Source organism: Podarcis tiliguerta (genome assembly GCF_965153285.1).
Source record: "Podarcis tiliguerta genome assembly, chromosome: 3".
NCBI lineage: Eukaryota > Metazoa > Chordata > Lepidosauria > Squamata > Lacertidae > Podarcis > Podarcis tiliguerta.
In genome coordinates this window covers 91,593,641-91,608,915 of record NC_139536.1, presented here as the reverse complement: position 1 = coordinate 91,608,915, position 15,275 = coordinate 91,593,641, and the positions used below count along the sequence as shown (strand labels likewise).

The following is a 15,275-nucleotide window of genomic DNA, read 5'->3' as shown; positions in this document are numbered from 1 at the left end:
GGAACAATACGGAGGCTTTCATTTGACGGAGAGATTTATTACATACTACCTTAATTACCTTAATTAAACTCAACCTGATTGTGAGTGAAAAGCTTACGGTTACCAGGAAAGCTGCCTTAGATAAGATAATCAACATGGGTGGAAAAACACACCTAGGCAGCAGCTGGTGCTTCTCCGAGCCAGAAGTTTGCTCTCTAGAAGTGATTCAAATGCATGAACGTCGCTTCATTTTCCTTTTACCCCTACCAGAAATTGGAAGTGTTTAGGAAAGCTGACAGGACCAGCTTCTTTTTAGAGGCGTCTATTCTAGACTTTTAATGGTGGCTTTGTTTGATGTTGCTTATTTGAAAGTGGACGTCTCATGAGAAGAATGCAAGGAGTGCAAAATTCACATCAGCATCAGTTCCAAAGGGACAGCAACATTTCTGAAACTCTGATATTGCTTCTCTACACGAATGGTTCAGTCAATGGCAAATCATGCAATATTTCTTCCTTCTCTCATTGCACGTTCATCCCACACTAAGAATGTACACCCAGTCTCACAATTTCTTCCATTCTAGGTGCCTTAATCCACATGGTCAAAGAAATATTTTATACACTGATTGTCCATTATTTAGCATCATTTTCTAACAGTAGACGCAAGAAATGATGGGATATCACTCTAGGTGGATTTGCAATGAAAGATTATACAAGGGAAAATATCATGGAGTGTTATCAAGATTTTCCTTTCATGCTTAGCACCTAAAATGTTTACCCGGTATTTGGAGTTTGGAAGGAGTCCACCCCCTCAGCCAAACTAGAAGGTGCTTTGGATACATAGAGGCACTGAGAGGCACTGTAACTTAGTAGTTAGTGCATTGGAATAAGACCTGGGGGACCAGAGTTCAATTAAATAGTAGGCTAGGTCAAAACAGTAAAACTCTTTAAATGCCTGGATAAATAAATAAGCCTTGGTTAGCCACCCAAATGATAACAATGTTGGCTCCAGTCACACTGCTAAGTGGAGTGGTTAGAGTACCAGAGTTTGACTTGAGAGACCAGTGTTCAAAATCCCACTCAGCCATGAAGCTCACTTGGTGACACTGGACGAGTCACTAGCCCTCAGCCTAATCTCCCTCACAGGTTTGCTGTGATGATAATATGGAGACATGGACAACCATATATGCCACACTGAGCTCCTTAATACAAAGGTTAAGTTTTAATTTTCATGAAAAAAAACACTTTTCTCCTTCCCCTATCATGAGTTTTTATTTGCTCACTTATCAGTTTTTCCTTTGCTTGCATATGGAAGCAAGAGTTTGTTTCTGAACCCAGGCTGCTAGGAATTGTACTCCTAAACACAAACGAAAATACATCATGTCTCCCTAACTTTTCTAGAAGGTGAGAGTAGTTACAAAATAATGTATTTCCCACTTAAAAACTGTTGGAATTGTGACAAGAACTCTGCCAAGCTTTTCCCTTAAGTCTTGTTTCCTTCTTCCAAGAAGTGGTAGTTCTGTTTATTTGGTGTCATATTTGGAAATACTGGGGAGAAAACACAATATAATCTGATATTATTATTATTTTGCAGGAAAATAACAGTTAGAAGAATTTGTTTATGGATATATTCACCAAGAAATGTCTTTGGGTTGCAGCGAGTCAGGGCTATAAATGCTTTTCTTTCTTTGTCTTCCAATCCCATCTTTTTATTGCATGTTGCAACACCTCCCATGGTTAGCTGTAGGAAATCTAGAGAAGCAAACAACAGCTCCCTCCCTGCCTCTCAGGTGTGAGGCTGAACAGTGAAGGGCACCAACAGCCTTGACCTTGGGTGTGTGTGGTGGAATATGATCCTGATGGTTACAGAGAAGAGATGGATTGTGGGAGGTAGACAATGTGATGCCCTCCTGATGTGGACTCCAATTTCCATCACCCCTGCCCATTGGCTATGCTGGATGGGCTTGATTTGAGTCAGGAGTCAAACAACATCTGGAGAGCATTTTGTTGGCTACCCTCTGGGGTAGATAAAGGAGGCAGTGCTATCAAAATGAGAAGAAGATGGGGGAAGAATAAACAGGACCATATTGTGAATCTCATGGAAGTGTGGGAAACAAGGTGAGCAGAGAGCAATGGAGTCTGAGAAAAAGGAAGATAAAATACACTACTGAAACTGGGCAGAAATTAGCAGATAGAAGTTGGGGGGACATTTCAACTTTATTCTTCACTGAGTTTTGAATAACAACAAAGCAGAATATTGTGGGTCTAGGCTGCTAGGGAATGATGTGATTGCTGAGTCCTAGTTGAAAGGAAGTATATTGTATTTTTCCGTGTATAATTTAAAAAATGTTGTTACAAATTGGGGGTTGCCTTATACACCGATAGTGCAGATGGGACGGACAATTGGCTGCAGCCGTGAGCAAGACATTGTCAGCGGAGACTGGGCGGGTGATTTGTTGCCATGGCAAGGGCTGCTGCCGATTGGGTGATCAACAACTCTGGGCAACCCCCCCCCCCCAAAAAAAAATAAAGCTTAACAGGTATTGGCTATCTCCCCCCATTTTCTTAATTTGGAGTCCCTCCAAATAGGGGGAGTCTTATACACAGGGGCATGTTATACATGGGAAAATACGGTACTTTGATTTTCTTTAAAAGAGCTGATGTCTGAAAGGTTGAGCTGGAATTTTAAAATTACAGAGGTTCTGTGCGCTTCAGTTATGAGCTATGCACGGGGCTGTTGAAATCTGCCCTTGCACGTACAAAAAGAACAGATTCTAGTGTATGCATAACAGAACTTTGAGTGGCATATGTGAGCATCTTTGTTTTGCTACGTCTGCTGTGTGCTGCATCAAAAAAAAAAAAAATCTAGCTTGCTTTATCATCAGGAATATATATATATATATGTAATGAATCACAGATGTTACGGAAGAAAATAAAAGTGCTTTCTCGAAGAGAACAAATATGTTTCTGAATTTATTATGTCTGCTAAGATAAAGTGAAATTTGGATAATAGTTATCACCAAACACCTCAGTTAATCTTTTGGCTTTTGTTTTATTCCAGTGGATGTCTGGTGCTGGGCAGAGGAGGAACAGTGGTGGAGATTGCCAAGGAGTGTGGTGGAGTCTCCTTCTTTGGAGGTCTTTAAGCAGAGGCTTGACAACCATATGTCAGGAGTGCTCTGATGGTGTTTCCTACTTGGCAGTGGGTTGGACTCGATGGCCCTTGTGGTCTCTTCCAACTCTATGATTCTGTGATTCTATGAATGCCTCCCCATCCTGACCCTTCCAGGGAGGAGGAAGAAGAAGACAATATAAATTTACAACAGTGGTTTGCAAGAGGTCATAGCTCAGAGGAAGATGAGGGAAAAGTTGGGAAATAATGGGAGAGGAGGAGCAGGCAGAGCTGGAGCAGCAGCTGGCTGACATGTTGTCACCAGAAAGCATTCCAGACTCACCATCTCCCAGAACCCGGCAGGCCTTAAAAGTAGGCGAGCAAGAGCTCAAAGACAGAAGGCACTTAATAGCACCCATAGAGGAGGTGATGAAGATGATGAACGAGGAAGTGGGAGAAAAGGGGGGGGGTGGAGATTCACTCAGGACAAAGCCATTATCCAAGAGTCTGGTTTCTACTGCCTCTCTCTGTAAAGTTTGAAATAAAAAGGGCTGTAAGAAACTTTCCCTTGTCTTTATACTTTCCTGGGCAATGAGCCGGGGGCTGCTGACATCTTCCAGACAGTGGTATTTAGAGACGCTAAGCCCAGTTTCCACTTCAGTTCAGTTCCCATTTGTGAAGGTTCATATTCACAAAGCCATTGGGTGAAGACAGACTAACCTGTGAGGGAGAAGCATATTCTGCTAGCCTTGCCTCTGAAATTCTATTCTATTCTATTATTTATTTATTATAAATAATAAATGTCATCTCCAACTCCTTGAAAGATTCCATCAATGGTGTCTCCGAAAATTTTTTACACTCGGGAAGACAGGCGAACTAATGCCAGTGTACTAGAGGAAGTAAAGGTCACCATTGTCAAAGCAATGATTTTTCAGCAGCAACCTCACACTTCATTGTCTCTTGAGAGTTCCAGATACAAACAACAATTGTTAAGGGTTTTTAAAATAAAAAAATAAAATAAAAAACACCTCAGGGCATCCTTCAAACACGGTTCTGCTTGAAGCAGTACTTTCCAGCATTGCATCACAAAATTCTGAGGATTCTGTAAGTAGATTTTTCACAGGTTGGCGCTATTAAAAAGAATAGGTTGGATCCATATGGGCTAGATGTTCCAGCCTATGGCTGGGCATGGCAGAGTGAAAGAACTGCCACCACATTCACAGCACCATTGCTCATGCCAGTTGGGGCTGAAGGTGCAGGGGAATTGCTCTGCCAGCCTGGAGCGGGTGCAGTGGTTGAGCCCAATATGGTCCGGTGATGGCAGCTGCACCTGCTCAGAATCCAGCCCACTCCAGAACATCCCCCTATGGGTCTCCCCATGGGCTACCACCAATGGTGGTACTTTCACCTGCCCACACATTCATCAGACAGCCTGGGGAGCTCCATACTGGCAGAGTAGTGTCACTCCATAGATTGAGGCTGGCAGGGCCATCGAAAGCTTCCCAGCCTGGCACACAGGTGGTTGAACTTCATTCCACTGAAATCCCATCACTGAAATCTCACTCCGTTAACTTAGTTTGGATCCAACACTTTCTCCTCTAACCTCCATCTTGTTACGCTTCTGCTTCTCATTGGCATACTAAGCGCTTCAACAATAAGTGCACCAGGCAAAGTCTATTTTTTAATCAGATAAGCTGTGGAAAAGCACAGAACCTGCCAGTGATGAAAGACTTTAGCCAAATATTTCTGAGGGAAGCCTGGTGCACACAACATAACCTGCCAACGCATGGTTGTTTCAAAGGGAGCGTGAAGGTACCTGAACCCATTTTGCTCTGTTGTAATCGACCAATCTTAAGCCTCGGCTGCCTGACCATTTTGACTCCTAATCTCTTGTAGACCAGATTGTTCAGGAGTGCTTCAAATAGGCTGGTAATGAATAAAGGAATAATATTTCTAGCCAAAAGACAAAGACTTTGAAATGCAGTTTTTATCTGTGGTCCACGTACATCCTAACGAAATGAGATTCGTCAGTTTTGGGATGTGATGGTGCCTACCCCCCCAAAAAAACCACCCTCAAATAAACTAAGCTTAACAATTAACGAAGTACAGTGGTACCTCAGGTTAAGTACTTAATTCGTTCCGTTCTTAACCTGAAACTGTTCTTAACCTGAAGCACCACTTTAGCTAATGGGGCCTCCTGCTGCTGCCGCGCTGCCGGAGCACAATTTCTGTTCTCATCCGGAAGCAAAGTTCTTAACCTGAAGCACTATTTCTGGGTTAGCGGAGTCTGTAACCTGAAGCGTATGTAACCTGAGGTACCACTGTACATCATTTTTGACCTTATTTTGTGCATATCACCACTGGCAACTTTAAAACACACACGCGCGCACACATGCAGACACCACGCTTGCGCGAGACAGGGATCTGAAGCGCAACTTTTTTCTGATCAGCTACAAAGGAACTTTTTGCCGAGCGTCTGTTGAGCTCAGCTAGTAAGCACAATTTATAAAACAATGAATGACTAACCCCTGTAACCATTTTAATGACCCTAAAATAAAGTGCTTAGAGCAACATCTGTCCCAGCAGCTGGGTTCTCTGCGTGAGTGGGCAGAGCGACACATTGGGACAAATTCTGTTCTCCCTTTTGACAGAAACAATTGCAGCAGATCATTTTTATCGTAATCAATTTAGGTACAGTTTCTTGGAAACCATCTGTGTGGTGTTCATAGATTGTGCTTAAGAATTTAAATGTGTATATTTTGGGTTGCTTGATGTAGCATCTGCTAATGACCACATAAGTTCTACTTTTTATGCAGAAAGCTGTTTCCTTGTAAAGGGATTAGTAGAATGACTACTTGATTTTATCCTTTTAACTACCCCATAAGCAGCCGCAGCTTGAATGGCACCCGCCAGTGAGCGCAAGTTGCAGAATTAATTGCATTTCTGAGCCAGAGTTGAAGTCAGAAGGATAACAAAGAAATATAATAAAACTGTTCCACTAATGCTATCTCAAATCGGTAATTTAAAATTAATATATGTTTTGTACAGGCAGTTTAAATTAAAGAAGGGGGGGGGGACAAAATGACTTTTTAGATAACAAGCTACTTTCCCAATTCCCGCCTGGTTTTTCATATTGTCTTTTATAGTGTTTATTTTGTTTTTGTTTTCCTTAGAAAGTTATTAAAATAAAAGAGCTTATATATATATATTTTAAAAATCAATAAAAAAATGCTGTAGTTACCAGGTTTGTTTCGGGCCTATGCTAAAACATAATGTCCCTGAAAGAAGAGAAAATGTTTAAAAGTATAATTCAATTCGCCTGGAAGAAAAAGAAAATTTAAAAAATTAAAAAATAAAAAGTTGTTGTTGTTTAAATTAAAAAGACTCCTCAGTTGCTGCTCTAATTTTCATAGTTTAGATATAAAATAGTTCCTCAGGCCCAGCATACAATTAAGATAGGGTAAGAGCGAAAGAAGAAGGTATCTCTTGGGGAACATGGCGGTGAAAAGCCACCACATTCCTATATTTTAAGGTGCATGTGATTATTCTTCAGAGGCAACTTACCTCTAGTTTTTGGGTACCCAACACAGTGCCCTCCAGACGCTTCAGACTACAAGAACCCTTCAGTCCCAGCCAGAATGGGATAATGGGAATTGTACTCCAAAATGTCTGGAGGGCACCATGAGGGCTATCTCTGTTCATTATGAGAGAGGTGGGGAGAGAGATAAATGCTCTTAGACCTCATTGACTTTGTGTGGGTGTGATAGCTTTGTCTTTCGATTTTACTGTAAATCTTGCAGTGCCTACTGAAATCTCTTTGCCCCGCAATGAAACTTTGAATGATGTCCCCAGCTTCTAGGCTTGGACTAACTCTGAACCACCCATCTGCCTCAGTCCAGTATCCACAAAACCTGTTACCAGTGCTATTTTTCGGGGGGGGGGGAGTTCCAGAACTCACCATGAATTTCTCCCTTGTTATCTTATACAGTGGTACCTCGGGTTACGAACTTAATTCGTTCCAGAGGTCCGTTCTTAACCTGAAACCGTTCTTAACCTGAGGTACCACTTTAGCTAATGGGGCCTCCCACTGCTGCTGTGCGGCTGCCGCATGATTTCTGTTCTCACCCTGAGGTAAAATTCTTAACCCAAAGTACTACTTCCTGGTTAGTGGAGTCTGTAACCGAAGTGTTTGTAACCGGAAGCGTTTGTAACCCGAGGTACCACTGCAATGACAATGGCACCTACCTGAAAGGTGCCGGAACTGAGTTCCGGCAAGTTCCAAGAGGCAAAAAAAGCCCTGCCGGTTGCTATACATGCTTCTGTGACAGTAAGTCCCTATAACAAACCCAAAGCCCTAACTCCCCCTCTTTCTTCGGAATCCCCCATTTATACACAAACACATACCCCAGCTGTATGAGATTTCATTTTGAAAACTTTTTTTTTAAAAAGAAAACAGAATCCACTGGTACATTTTCTTCCACTCCTAATAGTAGCATGGTAATTAAACTGAACCAAGCAGTGCCTTGCACGAAAAGTCTGGCCCTACGCATATTTGCTCAAAGATAAGTAGGAATGCAGGATAATTTTGTCTGATCCACATTTTAAAGCAAACTTACCCCATTCAATCCTCTGAGGCTAATACATGGACTTGAGCATAATTTCCCTTCAGATTTCGCACTTCTCTGATATGAGAAGTGCATATTTCAGGACAACATAGTTCAGAAATGTGCACTTTGATACAATATATGCATCTAAATGTGCATTCTGTGGCTTATTGAAATACAACTTTTTATACAGATTTAAGAAATTAATCAGATTAATCCTATTCATGTTTATCTAGAAGTAAATCCACTGTGTTCAATGGACCACCATGTAAGGACTGAGAGAACTGTAGTCTAAAAGAAACTTTTACACCCATTACAAATATATATGTACTGTATTATTCTTTAGTTGCTAAGTGTTGCTCTTTAATGCTCACAGTCCAAAAGAGGGATTGTTTAAAAAAAAAAGATTGTGCCAAGCATGAATCAAAAGTAATGTCAAAAATATTCTCAGGATCTGTCATTGGCTTTTCTACAAAAAGAAACAGAATGTCTGGGGACAATGAATAATGACCTCTTTTTCATTATTTATTGCATATTTTACTGGTGGATTTACTCAAACAACAGTAATTAGGTGGAGTCACCCGTACATATTTGTAATGAGCTCTCAATGAAACTGTAAAATGGCACTCCTTTGTTTCTTTGCTTTTGCATTGCATTGCTCAGAAACAAGGTCTCCAAAATACACATGGACTAGAAAGGATATATTTTTCAAGGCAGGCATTGCTCAAAACCATGGTTCTTAAGAAATGGACAACTCAGGTAATTTGGAGAGGCGGCTATTTCAAATAGTGTGCAGTGTCAATGATGTGAATGTGTAATAGTCCAGTGAAGTTGTCCATTGAGCATCCAGGCACTGTGACCCACCTCCCCACAACGTGAATGAAATGACCACACATTACAAACTTGTTTGGGTGCAAATTAGGCAACAACTTTATTGATTATTAATTATTGATTATTAATTGGCTTTGGCTTAGGTGCCAGGCATAACCCGTATCAACCAGCTCACCAGCTGGTCAATTAATTCCCCATGGGGTTGAATTTGATGGTTGGGGAGACCTAGGACATACACCAGGGCCATCCAACTCCCAAGAGACTGCAATCTACTCACAGAATAAGAAACTGGCAGTGATCTATCCCTTTTTTCTGGGGTGCAGGTCAAAGTTTTTAAGCTTTTTTTTTTTTAGGGAGGGGAGACAAAAATGCTGATCAGAAACATATTTGTTCTCTTCGAAAAAGCACTTTTATTTTCCCCTGAGGAAGGGAAAAAGTCGCTCACCAAAAGATCGCTAAGGATACAAACCACCTCACAGCGAAAACTCTGTCTTCTGTTCTAGCGATCATGTGCAATTGGAGGACAGGGTGAGGGGCCGGGTGCTCTTTTGTGATCGACCACTTAGACATCCCTGACAAGTACGAACTCCAAACCAAGTTCACCTGAGAGGAGAGTTATGGCCCTAGCCCCAAGTGGGCATCCAGATAGGAGCATCTCCTCAAGGATCCCTTTAACAGGATACCCCATTCCCTTGAAGGGACAGGCCAAGGCTTACAAGACTTTACCCAATGCCTTATCCACAGTTGCTTTGAGGGAGGCAAAAAAACCAGGCTGAAGGACAAAATTGTCCCTGGCCCTAAATACAGCAACCAATAATGTTCCATAGCAAGGTCAATATTCCATTTCACCTCATGATGGATGACAGTTTAAATACAGGGGGAGCTGGTGAAATATCCACAAGATCTTGAGGTGCTGTCTATATGGTTGGCACCCTTTAAAAATTCCAGGAGCGGACCTGAAGGAAGTCTTTGAGGGAATCAGTCAGGTTTGCTCATGAGTGAGCTCGCCCTTCGACTCAGATGCTATTGACCAAATTAGGCATCTGGCAGATTCCCCGGGCCCCAGACACCAGGAGAGGCCTTCAGTCAGGCACACAACTTGTGAAACTGGTGGGACAGCAGCATGCCACCCGCAGTAGAAGGCAAGTGGAATTTCTTTAGAACCATGCTTTTGAGCACTGGCTGCCTTGAAAAAGATGTCCTTTCGAGTCCATCTGTGTTTGGGAAACCTTTCTAGCTCTACCTGGGTAAAGTATCAATGGAGGCTGCATTTTACACAGATCCATGTCCTGCGTGGAATTTAACTGAAGCTCCTCAGTTTTATTTGTGTCATTCTTACTACAGATAACACAAGAAAGTCTTCTTCCAAAACGCCACACCGTTGCCTAAGCACAGCAAGGCTCTCGCATCTCCTCACAATGCAACTTACTTTACTTGTGTTTGAGGTGCCTAATAAAAATAGATTTGATTATGTTTTAGCAGGAACTTATTTAATTTGGCTTCTCGCATTGGACAAAATGTTTCCCATTTCAACCCATAGCAGATATATGGAAATACACTCTTTGGCACATTAGTTTATACAGCATTTTGCTTGCTGTGTAATTCAGACTAACACAGCATGACTTACTAATATACATCATAACATTTCTTCTTTTTTAGTAACAAAATAAAATCCCAGGAAAAGTTGCACGGGGAGGGAAGAATTAGATGGTAGCTTCTCATTAACAGAGATTGCAAATAACCCATCTGAAAAGCAGGTGGGTTTGGCAGATGGATAGAAAGTAGTAAAGCGGATGTATCAATAGAATTTGCAAGCTGGCGAATGCTTCCTGCCTGAGTTACTTTAGGGCAGTTCGGGAGATTTCTATTTTCTATAATGACAAGTGGATTTGCTTCATCCAGATTTTAAAACTATAGTTAACATAATTTGCCTTTTAGGTCCTCAACTGCAAAGCTGACTTTCAAATGAGCAAATCGATCCCATGTCAAAAGCAAATGGTAGGGAGAAGGAGGGGCAAATATAGAATGAGAACATCAAAACGGCCATAGTGAGGTAGGCCAATCGTCCATTCAGTCAGTATCGTTCCCGATAAAATCTGGTACCAGATGCTATGAAGGCATATATGGAAATCCACAAAACAATTATAGAGACTTCTATTCACTGCCATTTACCTCCTACTTCTGCTAACCAAAAGGTTTAGGGGCACCCAGAAGATAGAACTGAAATACCTGGGCACCCACACAATGAGTCACTGGCCATTCAAACCAATTTTCACAGCTAATCCATTTCCCAAGAAATTGTGTACAAAAGCCATGCTCACAAAATCTGAGTACAATGCATCCTGTTGTTGTTTAGTCGTGTCCGAGTCTTTGTGACCCCCTTCATGGATCACTGCCTTGCCGTGGCGAAGCGGCTTGAATAACTCAGAGAAGCTATGAGCTACGCTGTGCAGGGCCACCCAAGATGGACAGGTCATAGTGGAGGGTTTTGACCAAACGTGATCCACCTGGAGCAGGAACCGGCAAGCCACTCCAGTATCCCTGCCAAGAAAACTCCATGGACAAAGACAACAGGCATATAAAAGTTATAACGCTGGAAGATGAGCCCCTCAGGTCAGAAGGCATCCAACAAGCTACTGAGGAAGAGTGGAGTATGAGTTTGGCCAGGCTGCGGGAGGCAGTGGAGGACAGGAGTGCCTGGCGTGCTCTGGTCCATGGGGTCACGGAGAGTCGGACAATGCATCCTACTCTTTGGTAATGCCTCACATATGCCTTTGTTAGACAGCAGGACTTGCTTTCCATTGTGTTAATTCCACAGCTTATTTATTATAAGGTTTCCACAAGATCATGTGGAATAGTCATCTTTTACTGTTCTTTATTTTTAATACTGGAAGTGTTGGAAAGGCCAACACAACAGGAAGAAAAACCACAACATTTGGTCTCCTTAACGCAGTGCTGGGACAAAAGGGACATCTCCTCCTCTCACAGCACTGTGGTGGGATAGAAGGGTCGGGAGAGTTCTCTCTCTCTGTGTGTCTAACTGGCTGAATGTGTAGGGACGTTGTGGTCTGAATGTGGTGAGTGAGCGGGTGTGTTGCACTCACAGAGGACAACATGTATCAGTCACCTTGGCCATGCACTTGTCAGACACATACACTGGAAGATAGCCTCCAGAGGGTTAGCCAGCCTTCAATGACAGTCCTTACATACAACCTAAAAATCAGGCTAGAAATCCATTTAATTAATGAATTAATTAAATCATCATCATCATGTCTGATCTCCTTGAAAAACAATACCAAGCACCCAAAGTGGGAGACTGTCTTGCTATTTTTTAATAGGAGGACCACAGTGGTATGACATTGAAAATTCATGTGAAGTGGAGGTAGGCTCATTGGTGAAATGGCAACTATGTGCATTGCAAGGAACATGCAAAAAACCAACCAAAAACAACCCAACCCAAGACCAATATTAGGCACCATCAGCCATTGCTTGAGTTCCTGTACGATAGAATTAGCCTTGCTGTCAATTAGGTGTCAAGGTGGATGCCCAGGGAGCAGGTGGCGCTGTGGTCTAAACCACTGAACCTCTTGGGCTTGCCAATCAGAAGGTTGGCGGTTCGAATCCCCGTGACAGGGTGAGCTCCCATTGCTCTGCCACAGCTCCTGCCAACCTAGCAGTTTAAAAGCACACCAGTGCAAGCAGATAAATAGGCAGGAAGGTAAACAGCATTTTGGTCCGCTCTGGCTTCCGTCACGGTGTCACGTTGAACCCAAAGCGGTTTAATCATGCTGGCCACATGACCTGGAAAACAGTATGTGGAAAAATGCCGGCTTCCTCAACATACCCCATAGTCAAGTTTGACTGAACTTTACCATCCAGGGGTCCTTTACCTTTACCAAGGTGGACTGGAATTGGGGTTTTCTTCACTCTCACTAGATTCATTTACCTCATATCCCTCTATAATCCTATTGACTGTAATGGCCTACATGATTTTGTTTCTAGGGATCTATGACATCTTCACATTAGATGCAGCCTTGTGGCATCAAGTTGAGTTGCTAGCTACAATCAATCCAATTAAATGGTGATGGGGACAAGTCAAGCTGAGGACAGCAATGGTAATGAATAAAAATGAGAGATAATTATCCAAACATTGCCAGTACGTTTACAATGCAAGGAACAAAGGAAGCATTTTTCAACACTCAAGAAAATGTTTGAAAGGTGAGAAGAGCTGTGTCAACTGTAAAAGGAACTAATGATGGCATCCAAATAGATCTCACCTGTGGACTCTTTCATGTATGATACCAGAAGTGTTCTATTCTGAACTATCACTGACTGGACCATCTCCATGTTCCTCTGCATTTCCAAGATGAGATTTTTCACATATGTTTTGTCTGGTAGAGGAACATAGGAAAACTGCCTTATATTGAATATAAGGCAGCCATTGATCCATATAGCTCAATACTGTCTGCATGCCCTGAGAGCTGCTTTTCAGGGTTTCAGACAGGATCTCTCCCAGCCCTGCCTGGAGATGGCACTCATTAAACCTGTGATATTTTGCATGCCAAGAAGATGCTCTCCTACTGGAAGTCAGAGCAGACACATAACTGCCTTGGAACCAAAGCTTTTGGTCAAACTCATGAATAGTTTCTTGCACTTAAAAACAACAGAGTGCATGCTTTTCAGTTTTCTGAAGCTACTCACACATACTGTTTCCTCTTCTCTGGTAAATGTTGCATTTGTGGTGGCTGATTTTTCAAAAAAAGAAAATCTACAACACCTGGCAATTTTACAGCAGGGATGCTCCAAAACATTTACGGTGGCATTAAGCTGATTAACATGGATTCCCCAAGTCATTTCTGAAATGCACAGGAAGGGTAATGCTCGACGGTTGCGTTCAAGGCCTCGGAAAGACCTGGCTCGTTTTGCACTCTCCTATGATTCCAGGAATCACTGAAGCATTTATTCCGCTGAGTCCCATGCAGTTCATCTTATAGGCAAGTTATTTCCCATTGTAGCTTTAAGCCTTGGACACTCCCATCCCACATGCCATGACTAATATTATCACAGAATTGTATTATCAGATATGATAATCAAACACCAAGCACATCTTAGAAGCTTTGATCAAAGATTTGGTTTTCAAAAATCATCTTGTGTGAGAGAAAGTTCTTTAAACATTATATACACACTGGCATGGCAAGGGAGGAAACTTGGTTGCAGAAGTGGAAGTCCTTGCCCTCATAAAGGAATCCTTCCCTGTAAAGCAGTGGGGGGCTTCTATGCTTGCAATTTGGCCACCAACGATGGCCACCTACTCGCCCTTCCACACCTGACATCATATATAACATCAGGTGTGCGGCAAGTATAGATTCAGCTGCAAAATAACAATTGAGACCTTAAAGCGTGCTGCAAATTGTTATTTGGCAAGTAGAGTTTACTTGCCACCCCAAAGCCATTTCCCCTTGTTAAAAAATTATCTCACCATACTGTAAAATCAGTGTATCTTTCAACATACTGGACTTCATAAAAGTTCCACTTACTAGTGAAGTATTCCAGGCGTGCAACCATTCTGTTGCCATTTCCCCTCATTCAAACATGCATGTCAACTGTCCAGAAAAGAAGAGCTAATAATAAACAGAAATCAGTATAAAAAGAGTTGCGAAAGTACCCTTCTGTAGACAACATATTGCTGAAGATGGCAGCAACAGCAGCAGCAGTAATGTGATGCAGAATTCATTATTCAACAGTATGGCAATATTTCCATCTAGGAAAAAGTGCCAGTTCTGTTCAGGGATCATCACTGAAGTTGTCTAGAAACTTAGAGTGTGATTTAGCCTACAATGCTCTCTCTGTTCCTGCAACCCTCACCCTTGCCAGCACAAGCAGATGAGCCTGGGCATTCCCCAAATATTGGGGTGTGCAAGCAGTCACAAGATTCACCTTACATCTCTAGCATTTGGAAGCAGCTCAATTTTGTTTTGAATCTGCTCTGTTGCCATTCTGATTCATCATTTGCTCCAAACTGGATCAGTTAAAACCAAAACCTCTTTGACTATAACATAGGAACAAAACAACAGCTACTTTCCCTCCTTTTCACGTAAGTGAATGAAATCTCCTAATAGATCGGCCTTCAATTTGACAGGCTCAGTCCACTATGGAGGAGCATGTTTACCTGCAAATTTCATCCACTTTTGTGTAAGGAGGGGAAAGTAGCCTTTTTAAGATTCCTTTTTAATGTCATGGTGGGCAAATCAGAGTTTCAGTTTTAACTGATCCGATTTGAACCCACCTCCTTGTTAATGATGTGATCATGTTCTCAGTAAACTATTTTGAGGGGTTTTTTTTTGGGGGGGGGGTTACAATCAAGTGGTATATAAACATTATAAAAAATAAAGGAAAATGTTTTCAGAAAAAGTCCCCCAAAGCACAATTTGCATTTGTATTCAGAGTACACTCAGGACCAATGCACACTCCTACTAGATACACTAAGAAGGTGGATGTTACACATTTCTTGAGCCACACAGCCACTGCCTGCATAGTCCTTTCAATGACTTAGAGCAGGCATAGGCAAACTTGGCCCTCCAGATGCTTTGGGACTACAATTCCCATCATCCCTGACCACTGGTCCTGTTAGCTAGGGATCATGGGAGCTGTAGTCCAAAACCTTTGGAGGGCCGAGTTTGCCTATGACCTGGAGAAACAAGACTGTCTTAGCTCAGTGCTATCAACTAACACAAAGCTCCTGCAGCCAATCG

The 15,275-nt window shown here is 42.2% G+C and overlaps 1 long non-coding RNA gene across 3 annotated transcripts in view; it reads right to left on the bottom strand.

Annotated features, from left to right (window-relative positions):
* The window catches only part of LOC310673456, a 148,040-nt gene extending 133,788 nt beyond the window's left edge, over positions 1-14,252 (bottom strand). For all 3 annotated transcript variants that reach the window (XR_014509031.1, XR_014509032.1, XR_014509033.1), the window contains exon 1: positions 14,061-14,252. This is a non-coding gene — a long non-coding RNA (uncharacterized lncRNA). The remainder of the gene's footprint in view (positions 1-14,060) is intronic.
* Between the last annotated feature and the right edge of the window lie 1,023 nt (positions 14,253-15,275).